The sequence below is a fragment of the Lissotriton vulgaris genome, chromosome 9 (genome assembly GCF_964263255.1).
Source record: "Lissotriton vulgaris chromosome 9, aLisVul1.2, whole genome shotgun sequence".
Classification (NCBI taxonomy): domain Eukaryota; kingdom Metazoa; phylum Chordata; class Amphibia; order Caudata; family Salamandridae; genus Lissotriton; species Lissotriton vulgaris.
This window is the reverse complement of record NC_141697.1, coordinates 757,373,697-757,392,037: the sequence shown is the minus strand read 5'-3', so window position 1 is coordinate 757,392,037 and position 18,341 is coordinate 757,373,697. Positions and strand designations below refer to the sequence as shown.

General features: G+C 38.7%; 1 pseudogene; it reads left to right on the top strand.

Moving 5' to 3' along the window:
* The first annotated feature begins 7,666 nt into the window (after nucleotides 1–7,666).
* Nucleotides 7,667–17,220, top strand: LOC147692210 (uncharacterized; annotated as a pseudogene).
* The last annotated feature ends 1,121 nt before the right edge of the window (nucleotides 17,221–18,341 follow it).

Genomic DNA, 18,341 nt, shown 5'->3' with positions numbered 1-18,341 from the left:
GTGCTCACCAAACATGCACCCAACGCAACTTCATGAAAATATATTTTAAAGTAATATAAGTTTATTTCAAGTACAAATATATTATTTTTATAAGTATCCTAGATAATCTCTTGCCCTAAAATGCATATTAAAGATACATATATATCACTTTAAACACTAAAAAAATTCACGGGAGTTGCGTATCCAGGGCGCACCAGCACGTATATGACGTCAGGCGATACCCGCCACCGTGAGAGCATCACGTACCGTAATATGCATGTGTCGCGAATGCGCAGGATCAGGAGTCGCGGGACCGTCGCATACCTTTTGTGCACATCTCGTGATGTTGATTGTAAATGACGTAACTGAAAAAACATGAAGCCGTCGCTCAACGTACCCGGATCCTTCACGACTTTTTTAGAATGGCGCCTACAATCTGCGCACCCATCGTGATGGGTACGTTTTGGGTGCGCAACTCCCAAAGAAAATAGAAAAAAATAATAAGAAGAAAATAATTAAAATATATTAAATTAAAAAAATAAAACAAAAATATTAAACCATATTTTAGGTTGAATTTTGTTTTAAACTTTTTTTGCAATTTTCATAAAAAAAGACATAATGTTATTTAATGAATAAAATATTTAAAAATAAACAGTTAAAAAACTGTAAAAAATCAGTGCCAAAATAGAGATATAACTATTACTATATTTAAAAAGTATCATTTAAAAAACTTTTGAAATTCACTGAAAAAAACATAGCTTTCAGAGACATTTTAGTTAAAATTAGAATTTAAAAAACCTTTGAAATTCACTGAAAAAAACATAGGTTTCAGGGGCGTTATAGTTAGGAATTAGCATTTAAAAAACCTTTAAAATTCACTGAAAAAATCATAGGTTTCAGCCCCGTTATAGTTAGCAATTAGCATTTAAAAAAACATAGGTTTCAGGGGCGTTATAGTTAGCTGGACATTTCACTCGTACAAAACTATAGAAATTCTCCTGTTATAGTTAGTTCAGCTAACTATAACTCGTGCGTCCAGAATGCACTGTTGATGACGTCACATATTACATCACTCATGACATGGTCAGTGACACTCATGACATCACTGATGACATCTCAAATGACATTACTGATGACATCATCCTTGTGATAGAGTGGCAAACCTCGTCTCACCTTAATATAACCTTTGATACACACAATCAAAAATACAAACTAACATTTTCAAAACAATGGACATACCTATACCAGTTACAACACACCTATTCAGTAATTCCAAGTTCTACACACACATCCACTCATTCCCCAACACTCCTATACAGTCACTAATGCATGTACTCACTGATCATATCTACTCATACACCTATACATTCTGTTACACACCGCCACTCATCCATAGTTACTCACACACATAGTCACACATGCAAACACAGTATCAAACATCCTTTTACTTGCATATACAGTTATACACACACCACCACACCTACTACTACAGAAACTTACACATACTTACTGTTTTAAAAAATCACTTATAAAAACACATACTTATTTATACAGGAACTCTTCCAATCTCTCACTCTCACTTATACTCACTTATATACCCAAATACTGGCATATACTAGTTTAAAACATATGTAGTTACTTATTAAGACACTGTTGAGATAGTCATTCACTCACTAACACAACCATACACACACTCATTCACCCATACAGTCCTGTACACATACTGTCGTCAACACATACAAACAGTGACTCACTTATTCATGCATCTATGCACTAAGTAATACCCCCAGCGAGCCACACAGACACTAACACACTCATACTGATACTGAAAAACCCTACTAATAACACTTATGGACACTCATGTAGCTACTCACCAATCCATTCGGTCACTTATACACAAAGTGAGAGACTGATACAGATATTTACCTATTTAAACATTACTCACTAACCCATGTATTCACTAAGATACACTTAATCAGTCAGTTATACAATCAATTTTACAAAACAAATCATCCATTTAGACACTTATATACCCATTTATTCTTCCATTAACCTTAAGATGTACATATAAAAACATATTTAATTTTCAGAAAAAACACACATTCACTGGATGATGTCATCAGTGATGTCATGTGAGATGTCATCACTGATGTCACTGCCCATGTCATAAGTGATGTAATATGTGACAAGATTTCACTGAGTCACTTTTAGGCAGCCATTGCGTCAAAACCTTACGCCTGCTTGAAGCAGGCGTAAGAAGTGACGCAACATAATAAAAATAGGCATTCCAAATCATTGCTGGAGTTGCGTTGTGCTTGCGACACAATTCAAGCAATATGTTGCCTTTACGGCAATAGATGCATCACAAATGTTTCAATCCTTGCGCCACCGCATTTTGAATGCAAAACATCCAAGGTGGCGCAAGGGTTTTTTATGTGACGTAAATTAACTGGCGCATCTCTGCTGATATGCAGAGATGCATCAGTTTTTATATATCTGCCCCTAGGTTTTTCCTGGTATTAATTTTGGGGATGCCTCCTATTTACGCTGCCCTTGTAAATAGGGGCAGCGTCAAAAACAATGGGTGTTGTAGTGGAACACCCACCGCAACACTCACTGCCCACCACTTTCATCCTAAGCATGGCGTGAAAGGGGGCCTTATATACAATGCAGCACTTTACACTGTCCTGTAAAGAAGGCGTGACCCCTATCGCCACCACAACGTCACTGAAAGTGACCTTGTGAAGGCGATAGGGACTTGTACATGTGTCCCCGCGTGTGGTGACAAGGTTTATGTTTATGTTTATGTTTATAAAAACTTTTATAGCGCGCTCTATTACCACGGGGTATCCTGGCGCGGTGAGTGAATTGACAACAGGAGTGATGGATCAAAACCAGAACAATCTGTTAAAGAGGGGCATTGAACAGATGGGTCTTAAGTTTCTTCTTAAAAACAGTAATGGTTGGCGAGGCTCTAAGGAACAAGGGGAGGGCATTCCAAGCAGAAGCTGCCTTAACTGAGATTGATTGGCCTCCCAAACGGGCGTATTTGTATTTGGGAATGGCCAATAAGCATTGATTGGCCGATCGTAGGGCACGGTTAGGAGTATAGAATGAAAACTAACTAACTTGTGCTAACAAGGTTAGCACAAGTTTTAGATAGTAGACTTTTGTTGACAGAAAACATTGAGGTTGGTTCCATGGTGTGACGTATTATTACCGTGGTGTCTTGATTTTCCCAGATTTTGAAGATTTATTTTAGGCGATTGTTTCATTGCATACCGTATTTCAGGTGTTACCTTTTGTTCCATATCCATTTATTACTGTATTAGTCATTTTTTTGTTTTGTATAGTGTTTTATGCAGCACATTAAAACTTAAATTGCACTTGCATTGCATACATGGTATGAAAATAATTAAAAATACAAGCAGTGCTTCAAAATACATGGATGTGTAAAAACATGTGTGGTGGTTGGGTTACCACTCCTTTTTGTCTGAAAGCACAAAGCTAAATGAGCCCGTAAGTGATGTTTTTACATAACGATGGTTTTATATTTTACTCTGAGCCTTTTTCCCTTGTAGCATAAGACCTAGGACCTTCCGGGTATTAAAAGGTAGCCACTTTAACATACCGCGACGATTGCTGTTTATTATGCTGTCAAGCCAGCACCTTTTACGAGCACTAAAATAGAAAAAAGGAAATTGCAGTGCGCGGTAATAACTTCCTTTAAATGTACAATGTCCTTATTCCTTCGGTGTATAATCATTAAATTGTAGGTGGGCTGAGTAAATAGTTTGAACAGTGCATTGGAGGGAAATGACTGTTTTTTACACATTATCCCGGCAGTGCTGCCTTGCTCAGATTCATGCCCCCGTTTATTAGCGCAATAATAATTCATCTTGCGCATTAATGTGCTTTTATATCAAGGATAAATGCCCAGTGCGATACAATGCGCCAGGTATTTTTCATGTTCGTTTTGGCCTGCATCATTTGAAAGGCCTTGACAAAACTGAGAGGTAATATTGACTGGATGCCGGCATCATTTCACAAATGTAATAAAGCTGCTGCCAAGTTCAATATCGCAAGCATTTTCAATTATGATTTTAATTTTATTTTCCTACCTTGCAGCAGAGCTATAAGCAGCCGGGGAGGCTTTAGTCAATAGGCTGTTTTTTAAGAAGGTGCATTTCTGTCAGGGAATATTTTTCCAAGTTTAAATATTCCTAGATGTGTTATTTTATTGCTCTATAAACAAGTTTTTGGAATTGATTGAAAAATATTACAATTAATAGTTATTTAACAAATCTTCAAATTAATTTGCTTATGCTTTTTAACTTGGTATGGATGGATGCTTGAAGTTGGAAACCATCAATTCCTCATCCCCTATACACTTATGCGATTGTGACATAAACATTGTCCAATGGAAGTTTTCTCCCAGAGAGAACAGATTTGGAATGTGTTTTAACTTCAAACTCTAGCAGAACAAGGATCTGCTATGATATAAAAGGCGAATAAAAAAGCAAATAGGCCAGGTCTGTCTGCTATTTGTAGCAAACACATCTTTTAACTGAAGTTTTACAAGTGGGAATTCACACAGAAAATTACTCCTGCTGGTGAAAATCCTTGTTTCTCATTTTGAAGCACTTATTGTTACAAGTATTGCTCTGTCTGGATACAACTGGGAAAAATTTGCTATGAAAAATCGGCATAGTGCGTGTGGGAGACAGGGGCATGTTTCCCTATAGTAACTCGGACACAAATACCTGTGAATTTAAGGTAATATTGTAGCTTCCATGTGCAAACTGCTTTCCACATAGGCCTGCTACTGACATACTATGCAAAAAACTTGAGTTCAACTCCTGTTCGGGTGCGAGACCTAAAAGTGGAATTGTGGAATACTGAAGGACTTTTTTCCTATCTTCAATATTTCCTGTATCGTTTGATTATGGTTTATTTTTGTCAAATACATTTTTCTCTTGATTGTTCTTTTTTGCTTATATTGTATTCTTTTGATGTTAGTTTTGAGCGTTTTCAACGCTAGTTTGTGATTGTGTATATTTCGTTATGTACGAGAATGTGTTACAATGCATTATATGAGTGTTTTTATAAACCAATATAGATAGAAGAGATTTTATTGTGATTTTATGTAATGTTATATTTATTTAGTGCAACTGCACTATTAGCCAGGGGTAGCTTATCCATTTGAGCAGAGGAACGTACCCCCACAAGCCCAAGAGCTGAAAAATAAATCGCTAATAAAGTTAATTTATTACCGTTTTAAATTTTTCAGCAACCCATCCCGAACGAAGGGCCCCATTAAGATGTCGGGCGGATAGCCACCGCCCGCATGGCGGTGGCGATCTGCCTGAACCACTTCCCGCCACCCATCCCCCCCCCTATTACTAAAGCGGGGGGACCATGGCGGACAGTAAGACCGTCCCGCGCTTTTTCGCCCATTCGACAAGTCGACCGGCGGAAAAGAGTTTAATATGGTGGCGGTGTCTGGCAGACACCACCATCCATATTATGATGGGGCGGACACATGCCTTTCTGTGCCTGTGTTCCCGCCACGGAAAGGTATGCAGGAATCTCTTGGGGGGGCCTGTTGGGGGCCCCAGGGATTCTGGGAAGTAGGGGGTGCACATGGGGGGTATCTATGGTACCCCCTTGCATTTCAATATACAACATGGCAGGCACCGCGCAGTGCCTGTCACGTTGTGGATTGAAATACATGATGTCCATTTTTAGAATTGTCGGCCGCAATGTAAAAATGTGGGATGCGCCCGCCAGTGTGGCGGGCGCATCCTAATGGTCCCCACGGGACCCCGGCCCTTATGGCGTGCAGTCCCTTTTTACGTCCGCCCGACATCCTAATGACCCCCTAAGTGTCAGGACAGAGCAGGGCCAGCTCTGGCGAAGGGTAGCAGCAGAAAGCTATGCGCTTTCAAATGCACATGTCTCTTTGGTCGGGCGTCTTGGGCTGGCCAGCCAGACATGCACATTTTAAAGTTGTCTAACCCAGCTGTCTTAGACAGCTGGGTCAGAGAAAGCACCATCCTCCAGTGCTCTTAGAAGTGTTGCGAGTGGCCGCTCTATCCAATACTGGTGCTGCTTTCATGCTGTGATTGAGTAGAGCAATTTCCTGCTTACGGGGATTCCAGAAGACACCAAAGGGCGGAGGACCTCATGCTGCAAAGGAAGGAAGGCTTGTTTATTTTAATATTTTTTGTTGTTGTGCCCCGCTGTCCCACCCACAGTGCATACCAGAAGCTACTGCTAATAGCACAACTGCTTGACAGTGCATTGTCTTAGGCAGTGTGGTAAAAAGTCATATAATTTGAGGTCAAACCAATGACGGACCGAACTCGTGACAGATTACTATTACCCATGAAAGTATGTTTATTTTTGATAGCACCATTGAACTATTGGGCCATGAAGACATTTTACCCTTTTTTTTCTTTTCATCAATCTTTTCAGTAATGTGCAGGTTGTGCGTTATCTCTCATCAAGGCTACACCAGGGGTAAGGTCTTGAGACTTTGTTTGCTCACATGTGACAGTGTGATTAGAAGAATTTTAATAAGGATTGGAAGTAAGAACATTGCTAGTAGCCATTATTTACAGCCACTTTAAATAAGCTAACCTTAAGCATTTTATGCTCTGGAAAGTTCTACCAGGTTTCCTGTCCCACCAGTCTGTTGGAGTTCCAAAGTTTGCCCCTTGATGTTGAGGCTAGACTTTACAACTTGGTGCATTTACATTTGTATGGATGTGTTTTTATTTATAGTTTTTGTAGTGAACATTACATGTTGCCTTTCAGCTACATGGCAGCATTGCTTGGCACTAGTGTGTTATTTAGGAAATCCCCAGTGGTTAAGGGTGCCTTGTCCAGTCAGTATTTCCATGTCATGCTCTTTGGTGGAATTGGCTCCCATGGGCCCAGGTGTTGGTTCTGATATATATGAAGCTATCAACTGACCAGTGAAATGTGAGAAACCAAGGCGGGGGGTCAGGAAAGCATGGTTGACTTTTCTCTGTCCCTTGGAGTCTCTGAAGAAATATTCATTTGTGAAGAGGATTGATATGATGAGAAATCATCATGGTAGTTATTGAATACTTTTCTTAAGAGTTCAGTCTTCGGGTATTTCCTGAAGCAAGTGTTGGAGATTGTTCAAGAGGTACTCTCTTTAGACTTTCAGTCTTCTAACAATGTGTTTCTTCCACTGTAGTCTCTGTCAATGCTTCCAGAGACATTGATTAACTGAAAGTGATCTAGGTAGGATGTAGTTGGAAGCAAGTTAATGGCAATACTAAGGTCCTGACTTCTAGAAGGCCTTGAGTATTGTGCACTATACTTGAACATCAGCTCTCCAATCCATGGGAAGCAGTGCATAGGATTAAGCTTCTGTAAAACATGGTCCTGTTTCATGAGCAAAATATAGCTTTGCAGCTCTGTTTTTTCTCCTCTCAATTTTATGGTCTGCCTGTCAAGAAGAAGCATACATTGCCTTTGTCTGTTGAATGGAGGGTCAAGGCCCTGGATTAAATACTTGAGCTATTCACCTTAACTACGGAAAGTATCTTCCTAGCTGTGAATTTCTAGGAGGTTCCTTCACTACAATGTTGACTTGTGTAATGAAAGGGAAGGTTCTCAGTCAAAATAATGATCAGGGATTTTACTGTTTATGATGGCTTTGGTGGTGACTAAAGTACATTGCCATATAAAGGATATCAACGCCAGTGAGCTGGCTGCAGTGAAGAGGACCTTCAAACTGAACCCACCTAAAGACTTAAACTTCATGCAGGTAAATATGTGATGTAAGCAGAAAATGATCTTTGTGTAATTTCATCATTTTTTTTTAGAGTTTTACATAGCGCAAACTTTACCCGGTGTCGGGTATCAGAGCGCTTTACAGAGCACCAGTTGCTTTACATGAGGACACATCCATTTTTGCTTTATGCATCTGCAGTTTTGAAATGTCAGGGACTAAGTTTATACATAAATTCCAGAATAATAAATAAGAAAACAATGCCCAACATACACGGTACTTCAATTCTAGTCAGAAGTCCAAATGATTTCAAAATCTGAAACAAAAGTCTAATGTCTCAAACAACAATATGTTCATTCACCCAAGCCAGAAGGGGTGTCTGATTCAAGTTTATTGTAGAGTTTCTGGTTGTGATGGTACATAATGTTTGGAGCTATTGAGATGCCAACTCTTAGACTGTCTGAACCTTTTCTACTAAGTCCAGTAATCCTTAAGGCTGATTCATGAACCACTCTAGTTGGCCTCGAAACCTCCTTTACTGTTGTCAATGGCACATGATCAGGACCAAATGAATTCCCCTGTAAGAAATTGGGTTATTGGTTGAGGGTGGGGACCACAAAGGTCACTAAATTAACCTGTGCTTAACCATCTGGAAGCTTGGCACAAAAGCAGTCAGGCTTGACTCAGAGGCAATGTGTAAAGTATTTTTGCAGCACTCAAACAGCAATAAAGTGAAAACATAACCCAAGAAAAATCCCAAGCTAATTTAGGAAAAGGGAGCAAATGTTAATGAATAAAATGACATCAGATTACAGATTACCCATCATGTCCTCAAATATACATGCTACCCCAAATTGCACAAAGATAAGCAAGACCCACCATTTTCTCCAATTGTAGCAGGATGTGGATCAATACATGAACCAGTTGCAAAGTATTTAGATTACTTTCTGCAACCATTAGTACAAGGATGGGTATCATATATTCTGGACACCACAGATTGTTTGAATAAACGAACTCACATGCAAGGAATGAATGATGAGAACACCCAGCTGTGCATCATTGATGTTGTGGCACTGTACACATTGATTCCACATTCCGAAGGGTTAGAGGCAGTCGAATGGATGCTGCTCAAGAGCAACTATGAAGAGTCTCGGATTTTTTCCCTACTGGAGCTATTGCAGTTCACTTTGTAACATTGTTATTTTTCATGGAAGGACCGGTTTTTTTTGCAACGTACTGAAACATCAATGGGTTTTATGGGGGCACCCACTTATGCAAATATTTTCATGGCCATGTAATAGGACATCTATATTCTACAGAATGAATCCTGGACAGATAATCTTCTCATATATCTCAGATATATTGACGACATTCTACTCTTATGGCACGGGGCTAAGGAACAACTGGAAGAATACATTAGCAGTCTAAATCAGCATAATCCCCATATCCAATTCACTCATAAGATCAATCAAGCATCCACCAACTACCTAGACATCCTGATTGAATTGCAACAAATGTGTTTACACACAAAGTTACAAACAAATAAGAAACTGACTGATCGGAACAACGCGCTCTATTTTCAAAGCTTTTATCCTCCCTCTTTAAAAAACCATTTACCTTTATCACAACTTATCAGAACCAAGAGGAGTACCTCAGATGGACATACATTAGAGAATAGTATAGAGGAAATATCACAACAATATCTACAACAAGGTTATCCATTGGAAGCTTTAACGATGGTAAAGCAGAAGGTATCAAATATGCAACTTGATCAATTGCTTAGAAAAGTGATGAACCCCAAAGCGCGAAGAGAATTCTTTGTCATTACATTTTCAACAGCAACACCTGCATTCAAACATAGTACACTCAACAAATGGGAGATTATTGAGCAATAAACGGATTTCAAAGAAGTGTTCACCTCCAAACCCATGTTTGCACACTTAAGATCTAAAAACTTAAGGGAACTTCTGAAAAAAAGGCACTCCAATAGAGTTGTTACTCAGGCTTTGGGGATTTGCAAATGTTTTAACTGTGGGCACTGTGTCAACATGATTGGGGAAGCACATGTGTGCACCCACATACTGGTAAATCCATCAAACTGAGACACACATCAGACTTTAATTCTGAAATGGTGATTTACGCCATTAAATGTCCATGCGGGTTAGTATACATTGGAAGAATATCGAGGAAGAAAAACGTTAGGCTCACTAAGCACAAAAGCATGATTAGAACTGCCATCACTAAATCTCGTCTAGCTGCCCTTTGGGTAGACAAGAAGCACACTAAACCACAAATCAGGTTTACCATTTTAGAAAAGATCACAGCAGCACCACATAATAACACCAATCAGCATTTGGCGCAAAGAGAAACATATTGGATACGATATATTAACACTTCGACACCATGTGGTCTGAATGACAAGCTGGAAATGGCTTGTTTGTTGCAAAATCTGACAAGGAATCATAGATTCATGTGGAATGCGCAATTTAAGTATACTGTTTTGCGCACTTTGTAACTGATGAAATGTTAGGTAGTTATTCATGCTATTGCACAGAAGACAAATAACTGACACACTTCCTTTTACCTTTGTTATTATTTACATCTTATGGCTCAGTAATTTTAGGGCACATCAATGAAGCAGGAGCATTTTCAGTAGTTTTGAAAACCCGATAACTTACGGGTCATTCTCATTGACAATAATTTCATGACATTGTATTAAAGGGAAACACTACAACACATTTGGTTCACACATTTGTGATGTTAGGCTTTTGGAGATTAGTGAAACCATAGATTGAGTGGTCACCATTACTTTGACGTTTGATGGTATAACAGTATATAGAATCATTAGTATGGTCACTTTAACTATTTTATTTTCAGCAGAATGGGTGCACAGTGCTTTACAGTTTTATATTTAGTTTAAAGTATTTTTCATTGCAGTCTGTCACTGTAGTCACATGATTGGGAAGTCTGTCTTCCTCTTTCAATGTCAATACATTACTTACACGCTTCATGAAAACCGCATGTAATAGGTGGGTCGCTTTGGGAAGACCCATGAATGTTGGTGTACCAGGAATAGTAGCACTGTTGGTCAGCGCCATGTTCAAGTAAGTGCGAACATAGAACTGATAAATGTTCAGCGGATGATGGAATAGGAGGGATAGAGATTGTAACATGGATCATGCGATTACAGGATCTGTTTTGTTAACAGAGTTTCGGACAAACACCTTGCATAGCACTACTGACTTTGCGTGTTGGATCCCCCATATTAGTAAGTGACTCAATGATTGTGACTCATGGATTACTGAGGCAGAAAGATGGTTACGATCTTGTAATGGTTACATGCACATCTTGTTTTTACCGTAATTTTTCCCTCATTGATGGTCCATTTTGATCACGGACCAGGTAGGTGAAAGCACATCTTTTTTTTAAGACTTGGTTATCTTTGGTTATCTTCACTAAGGACGGGGGACATGGTGTTGGGGCACTTCACTTAGCACACCAAATCTCAGTTTTAGGCACATGTGAAATGGGTCACCATGGGTTTGGTGCACTATTAGCAGGTTATGGACTAGTTTTCAGGTACTCATACACTTATGGGCAGCACTGCCTTGTGAGCAACAGCCTGAATACACAAGTTGTTTTGGAATGAGGGTCTTTGTCCTCAAAATCTCATATATATTGACTTTGAAATTGTATCATATCATAATTTTGAATCTCATAATATTTGCATTCATAGTGTTCTCCTGATGTCGGGTCTCCCAAAATGCATTGGGAACAATGACACTGAACATGAATCATGGTACAATAAATGTGACATTAATTTAACACTGATTGCAAATGAAATATTGTCAATTTTTGCTATGCAGTTGCAGTGTTTACCCATTGGTTAAGTTGCTATCTTAACAGTAGTGTCATTTATGCATTAATAATGTTGAAAATATAAGAAAAGTGTACAGATCTAGTGATGTCATGTTGCTTAGTCATTATTAGAATTCTTAGTGTGAGAATTCCATCAATGTACAGTTCAAGGAGAACTCAGAGATGTAGATGCTGCTGCACGCTGGGATGCTAAGGAAAATAAAATCTTTTTCATAATTTTCAGGACTCATCCTTTCATGGCGACGAGTTGGTGACCTGTGCGGGGTACAGGTACTAGCATCCCACCCCTGGAATATTATCCAGTAATATTCCAGTGATATTATGGAAAATCAAGACAAAGAAGTAAAAGAACATTGGTGTTTCTACATAAAAATAATCTACTGCCAGTGATTACTTGGTGACTTTTTGATGCAGCCTGTTATTCAATCTATTGATTTCATTTTGAAATATGACGTGCTATTGAAGGGAGATATTCTTTAAGATCTCCATACTTGTTGTGTTACCTAGCAACAAATTCACCTCTGAATTGAATACTGCTGAGACACAGGCCTTGCGCTTATCTTGTGAGTGGCCTCGTGAATTGCTTCTTTTAAAAAAGGCTACTTCGAGCTCCTCGTGCCCATCTCATGACTGTCTGGCTGTTTCCACCATATTTAAAATTGATTTCTATGATCACGCACATGTGCCACTTTTCCTATGACATTTGTCTCGAATATAAGCTGGCAATAATATGTTTTGACCACATGGTGTCGAAAGCACTCAGAAAAACAGAATTATATGGTGAATTTCATCTTGAAGTACTCACTGCTCCCATTTTAAATGGAGATCGCAAGGATGTTACACAGACTGAATAAATATTGGGACATTATACCGAGGTTGGAAAGCTAGTCGATCTTACCTTTGTGCACGTTTGAATCATTTCTTCAGTGCCTACTGTCTCATTTTAATATTTTGAAAGAAAAGAGGGACTACATCCTACAGGCAACACTAAAGCTAAAGGAAGGACTATGTTGTCAAGCCAGCCAAGGAGAAGAAAGACTGCGAGATAAAGGAAGCGATCTGAATTTTGAACTTGATAATTATTAATTATTTTAGTTCTTTATTTTTATTTATTATGTTAAATTGTTATTTTAAATTTTAATTTCAGGAACCATTTCTGATCAAGCAATGTCTTCTCCAACTCCTTTCCTGTCTACACCTGGAGAGCCTATCATTCCCTGGAAACAATGGAAAACATTTTTTATAACTTATTTATTAGCTATTGGGGTGATAAATATGGGCCTATTATATGTCAGGCTATACTTCTACATCATTTGGGAGTGGAGGGTAGACGGATTTATGAGGAAATAACTGGAAATACATTTCACGCCTAACACTAACATAGTATTACAGCGTCACAAATTCTTTAGCAGAAATCAGAGGGATGATGAAGATATTACTTCATATGTCTCTACCTTAAGGGGTTTGGCAATTACATGTAAGTTTGAACAATTGAATGATCCACTTATAAGGGATCAAACAGTTTGTTGCACTAGTAACAAGAGAATAAAAGAGAAGTTATTAATGAACGAGTACATTTTAGAGTAATGTATCCAGATTGCCAAAGGGATGGAACACATTGTCATGTGGCTCAAAGAAATTGAAAGTTCTAAGGGAGACAAACAAAGTAATATAGAGGTAGCAGAGAGTAAATGTGAAAGGAAAACTCATGTTTGCGCAGGTACAAGTAACGTTAAAGAGCAAGGTGATTTTTTTTTTATTCCTACCATAGATAATAGTCTGAGTATAAAATATACAAAACCGCAATTTGAAACAAAAGATTTTTCTGCTAGAGATGTTAAATGTTTTCGCTGTGGTTCTCCTGGGCATATTGTGTCCAGTCTGAGAAGTATGGCTAGAGGTGTTCTGTGCAGGAGCTGTGGAAGGAGAGGGCATTTTCCCAAGATGTGTCGAACTAAAATGTTTGAAAAAAACAAAGTACATGAAATCAAAGATGTTTGTGAGTACATTGAAGAAATCGTTCTTGTTATTGTTGATGATCAAAAAGATTCTGATGCGGTCAATGTGAATAATTCAGGGAGTGACCAAGATGTAAAATTAGAAAGTCCTGATAAGTTAGAGAAACCACGTTGTAGTATATCTTTCAATGAAAAGAAGATACAAGTTTTAGCAGATTTCGGAAGCTCTTATCTCTCATGAATCATTTTTAAAAAGTTGGCCGAATGCTAATACTGGTGGTCCATTCTTACATACTTCTAATATTTGTTCTATAGGTTAGACTGGGAAGAGCATTGAAATAAGAGGAATCTGCTGGATGACATTGAGGTTCGAAGGAGTTAAAGGAGGGGTCTACATAACAAATTCTGATCGAACCTTTTAGGCTGGCGTCACCAGAAAGACTTAAATATTTTGATTGATCCCAATGCTAAAAACCAGTCGATTAAATTCAATAAGCTTTATTCGGTTAAAGTGTAGCAACCATAAAAGCAAATGTACATGCACAAATACTAAAATCCAGTTACAGCTTCATAAAAGGCAGAAAAATACTATCACAGTTCATAAAACATTAAAACACCATACTTTTACTTACATGGATTGATCTTAAAATAAATGTTGCAGCATAAAAACAAATCTCGGGCTCTCTTAGTGTAAACAGTAGACTCATAGCAGCATTGGTGGTTATGACGTGATATTTTTTAAACAGAGGTTTTAAATGAATAATTCGAAAATTCAAATACAAATCGCATAAAAGAAGAAAGTGCAAGGTGCTTTGTTTGGTATGCCCAAAACATGGACAAAGCGAGACTGGTCGCTGATTCATACTGGGAAACACTACTAAATGTTGGACAAGGCCTAGTCTCATTCTTGTTAAAACAAAGCGGTGTGAGGGTCTCGTAACTAGTGATAGATAGTTTTGAAAACCATCAGAATCTATATACGAATGATAAAACTGATATGTTGTTTGCTTCCCTACAGATCTCAATCTGCACTCCTTCTTATGAAACAGAAAACTGTTCTTTATCTCCTGTTTGGACAACACTGTTACTTCATTTGGATTTTCCAAGATCATGTGTTTGAATAGATCTTTATAAGCATTAGCTATGTATTTGAGCCAGGGGATCTTAAAACAGTTGTCCAATCGCAGGCAGTTTTTAATGATGGATTTATTAAATATTGTCTCCTCTTTTGACCACATTGATCTCCAGAGCAGTGGGGGTCTAAGCACAATCAAGTCTGACAGGTAAGTTGAACCCCACTTCACAATGGATTAGTTCAGAGGACGCTGAAGCAGGCAGACATAGAAGCTTTTTAGGAAAATAATTTTCCTCCTTTTGCAGTTCTTCGCTGGAATGATGAACCCAAACCCCTGCGCCATACAAAGCAATAAAGATGCATCTAGCTTGGTAAATATGTGTCATGTCTTTATTTTGGCGATCCCCTAATTTGGATGCGAACCTAAAGACCCCTTGCACACTTTTTGCCATCTTAACTCGCACATTAGACATTTCCCATGTCCATTTACCGTCACCGGTAAAAGATATCCCCGGGTAACAGAAATTATCTACGGTTTGCACTTTTTGTCCTTCTATAAAAAAGGATTTCATATTCCTGGGTTTTAGACCACAGACCACAGTACTGGGCACATGCATCAATGTTTGAAAATGCGATTCCTTATTTGCGATTTTTAAGGAATCGCAAATAAAGAATCGCAATTTGAAATGCATGATTTTTTTGCGATTCGGTAAAAATCGCAAATGTTACTGAATCGCATGATTTTTGCAAAATCTTAATTGCGGAATTGCATTTTGCGAATTCGCAAATTGCGAAAAAGCCCACATGATGAATCTCAATGTGATTACAACCAAGAAGGCAGCAGAGTAATTGCACACATCTGCTCCCTGGTTTGAACTGGAGGTTTGGCAGTTGGCTTTTGGGACTCAGCCTAGAGGAACTGCAGCAGACTGTGTGGCTGAATCTTTGGGAGAAATAGCTAATGAAAATGCTGTTGAAGATATCCAAGCCAGGAAAAGAACAATTAAACTCAGTGACCAGGAGCTGGAAATACTCATTGAGGAGGTCACTATGAGGCAGGACCAACTTTTTGGTAAACAATCTTTGAAGGTGCCTGAAGCAGTTAAAAGGAAACTGTGGCTTGCTATCCAAGCTAAGGTGAATGCTGTGGCTGTTGCATGTCGTGACATAAATAACGTATAGAAATGCTGATATGACCTGCGCAGTCGTGCCAAAGAAAGAATTGCAACCAGGATGAAAGCTGCCAAAAGGACTGGTGGGGGAACCCCCAGGGAAAGGCCCAATACCCCCCTTGAAGACATGGTTGAAGGCACACTTTAAATTGAGGCTGGTGTTGGAGTAATTGACATTGATATGTCTGAGCTTGCTACACCTTCTGAAGGTAAGAGTTTCTTTATTTATGTTTCCCAAACCTGAAAATTAACATTTTTAAGTCAGAAAGCAGTGCATCGTGGGAGTTGTAGTTTTTTCAAAATTCCAATATGCTAATAAAAAGCAAAGTTTGTTCAAATGAATGTTCGTGTTGTAGGAAACCAAAGTAGTCATGCAACATGTGATTTGTAGTTTAGAAGCAATTTTGCAAACAAGTTTAAAAAGTGCAAATGTATAAGTAACAGACTGCTTGCACTTTTTCAATCATAGATACACCACAAGAAATCATAGAAAATGAATTGTCAGAGTTTAACACTCAAGAAGGACATGACACAGATGACTCAAATGCTGCAACTTCATCATCTTTTATTTTTCAAAGAAGGGAAAGACACAGAGTGCGCCAACTGCAGCAGTCTGATAGTGAAAAAGATCAAAATGTTAATGTCTCTGAAATGCAGACTTTTTCAACTTCAGCAACCTCTAACCCAATGCAGAGCAGGCGTAATAGACTTCAACAGTTTTATAGGCGCCAGTCACAAGCATCACAAAGAGAAGAAGCTCTAGAGGATAGCAGCACCGGCAGTGTTGTTGAGGTTAAAATCCTTAAAGTTCAGCGCCTACAAGGCAAAGACATTAGAGTCATGAAGGGAAAACCTGATCACATCAGTAAAGAGTTTTGTGCCATGCACAACAGTATTAAACAAATGACAAATGTAATTGATAAAGGGCATAAAACAACATCTGAAAAGCTAGACCGCTTTGCTAATTCTTTGGAGACACTCTGCACAGTGATACAGACCCAGCAAGTTTGAAGTGCTAAGAGGCAACTTAGAACAATGACCTGCATGCAGGGTCACACCAGGGGAATGTCTCGGCTTTCAAGCACTACCGCTCAGCTCTGCAAGCAGACAGTTGGCATGCAAGTGGAAATGAAACAAATTTGTGCAGAGATTGCCAGGAGAATGGGGACACTCCAAAATGCTGTAGAAAGAATACAAAGTGAGGCTGAACCTGCAAACCAGCTTCAAATTGGGGGTAGTGAAGTTGGCAGAAGTATCAGTGGCATACTTGACCCAGCCTTACTTGGGGCACGCCGTAGCAACAGGAAACAAAACATTTCCAGCAACATGGCCATGGGCGATATGATAATTACAGGAAAAGCATTAGGGGTGCGTGGACGCAAAAAATAGTATGGTACCTTTTCAGCTACATTTTTGACAAAAAGGTGTCCATCTGATTTAAAAATCATTGTTTTCTGTTTTAAAATGAAGGCAAAGTAATTTACTAATTCATCAGAATGCATTTAAATTTCAAGCAAAAAACTGCATATACTTTTTAAAAACATAATGTTGTGTTATCTCTACCCTTCTCCTTCTACCCTCTGCTGCTTCTGGTCCATGTAATCTTGGTTGGGGTTGTTGAGGCTGATTATCATTTTGAGGTAGTACATCATCCACATCCAATTCTATGTCTCTATTAGTGGCTAAGATGTGCAACATTGCACATGCTGCAACTATTTTACAGCAAATTTCAGGACGATATTGTAAAGCTCCACCAGTCTTATGGAGAATGCGAAAGCGCGATTTCATCACACCAAAGGTTCTCTCTGTCACATTGCGGGTTGATATGTGAGCATGGTTGTACTGCTGCTCTTTTCTGGTTGCTGGATTGAGATATGGTGTTAATATGTATGACCTCACTGCATAGGCACTGTCACCTAAAGAAAGTGATAATGACAGATACAATGCATGAGTAACATGTGTCTAAAAGAAACTGGGATATGTTAAAAATAAAGATTTATATTTACCAAGCAAATATCCATCTCCACATTCGCCTGCAAGCAGTCGTGTGTGGATGGCACTGTGTCTAAAAATGTAGGAGGCATGGGCACTACCAAGATTGAGTAGGACTGGCCAGAGTATAGGTGGTCCACGAGATCAAAGACGCTACTAAGATCAGCAAACCATTAAAAAAGGCACCCTTGTTTAGCACATGTATATTTTCCAATTAAAAGCTCTAAGTTAATACATTGTTTTAACCAAGTTTCCAAGTTAGGTCTATTGAAAAGATTTTCAAATAGAATAATTTTGAAAAATGACTCCAAGCCTGTTGTACATAAAATCAGAAATGTTCCTAACTTAATGCTAGAAACTTTACACAAAGAGATTAATAGCCTACTGGAGCAAGATAATATTGAACCTATCGAGGCATCTGAATGGATAGCCCCCTTTGTTATAGCCCCCAAGGAGGGTGGGATGGTCTGTCTCTGCATAGACTTCCGCGATTTGAACAAAAATATTTGGATAGAAAG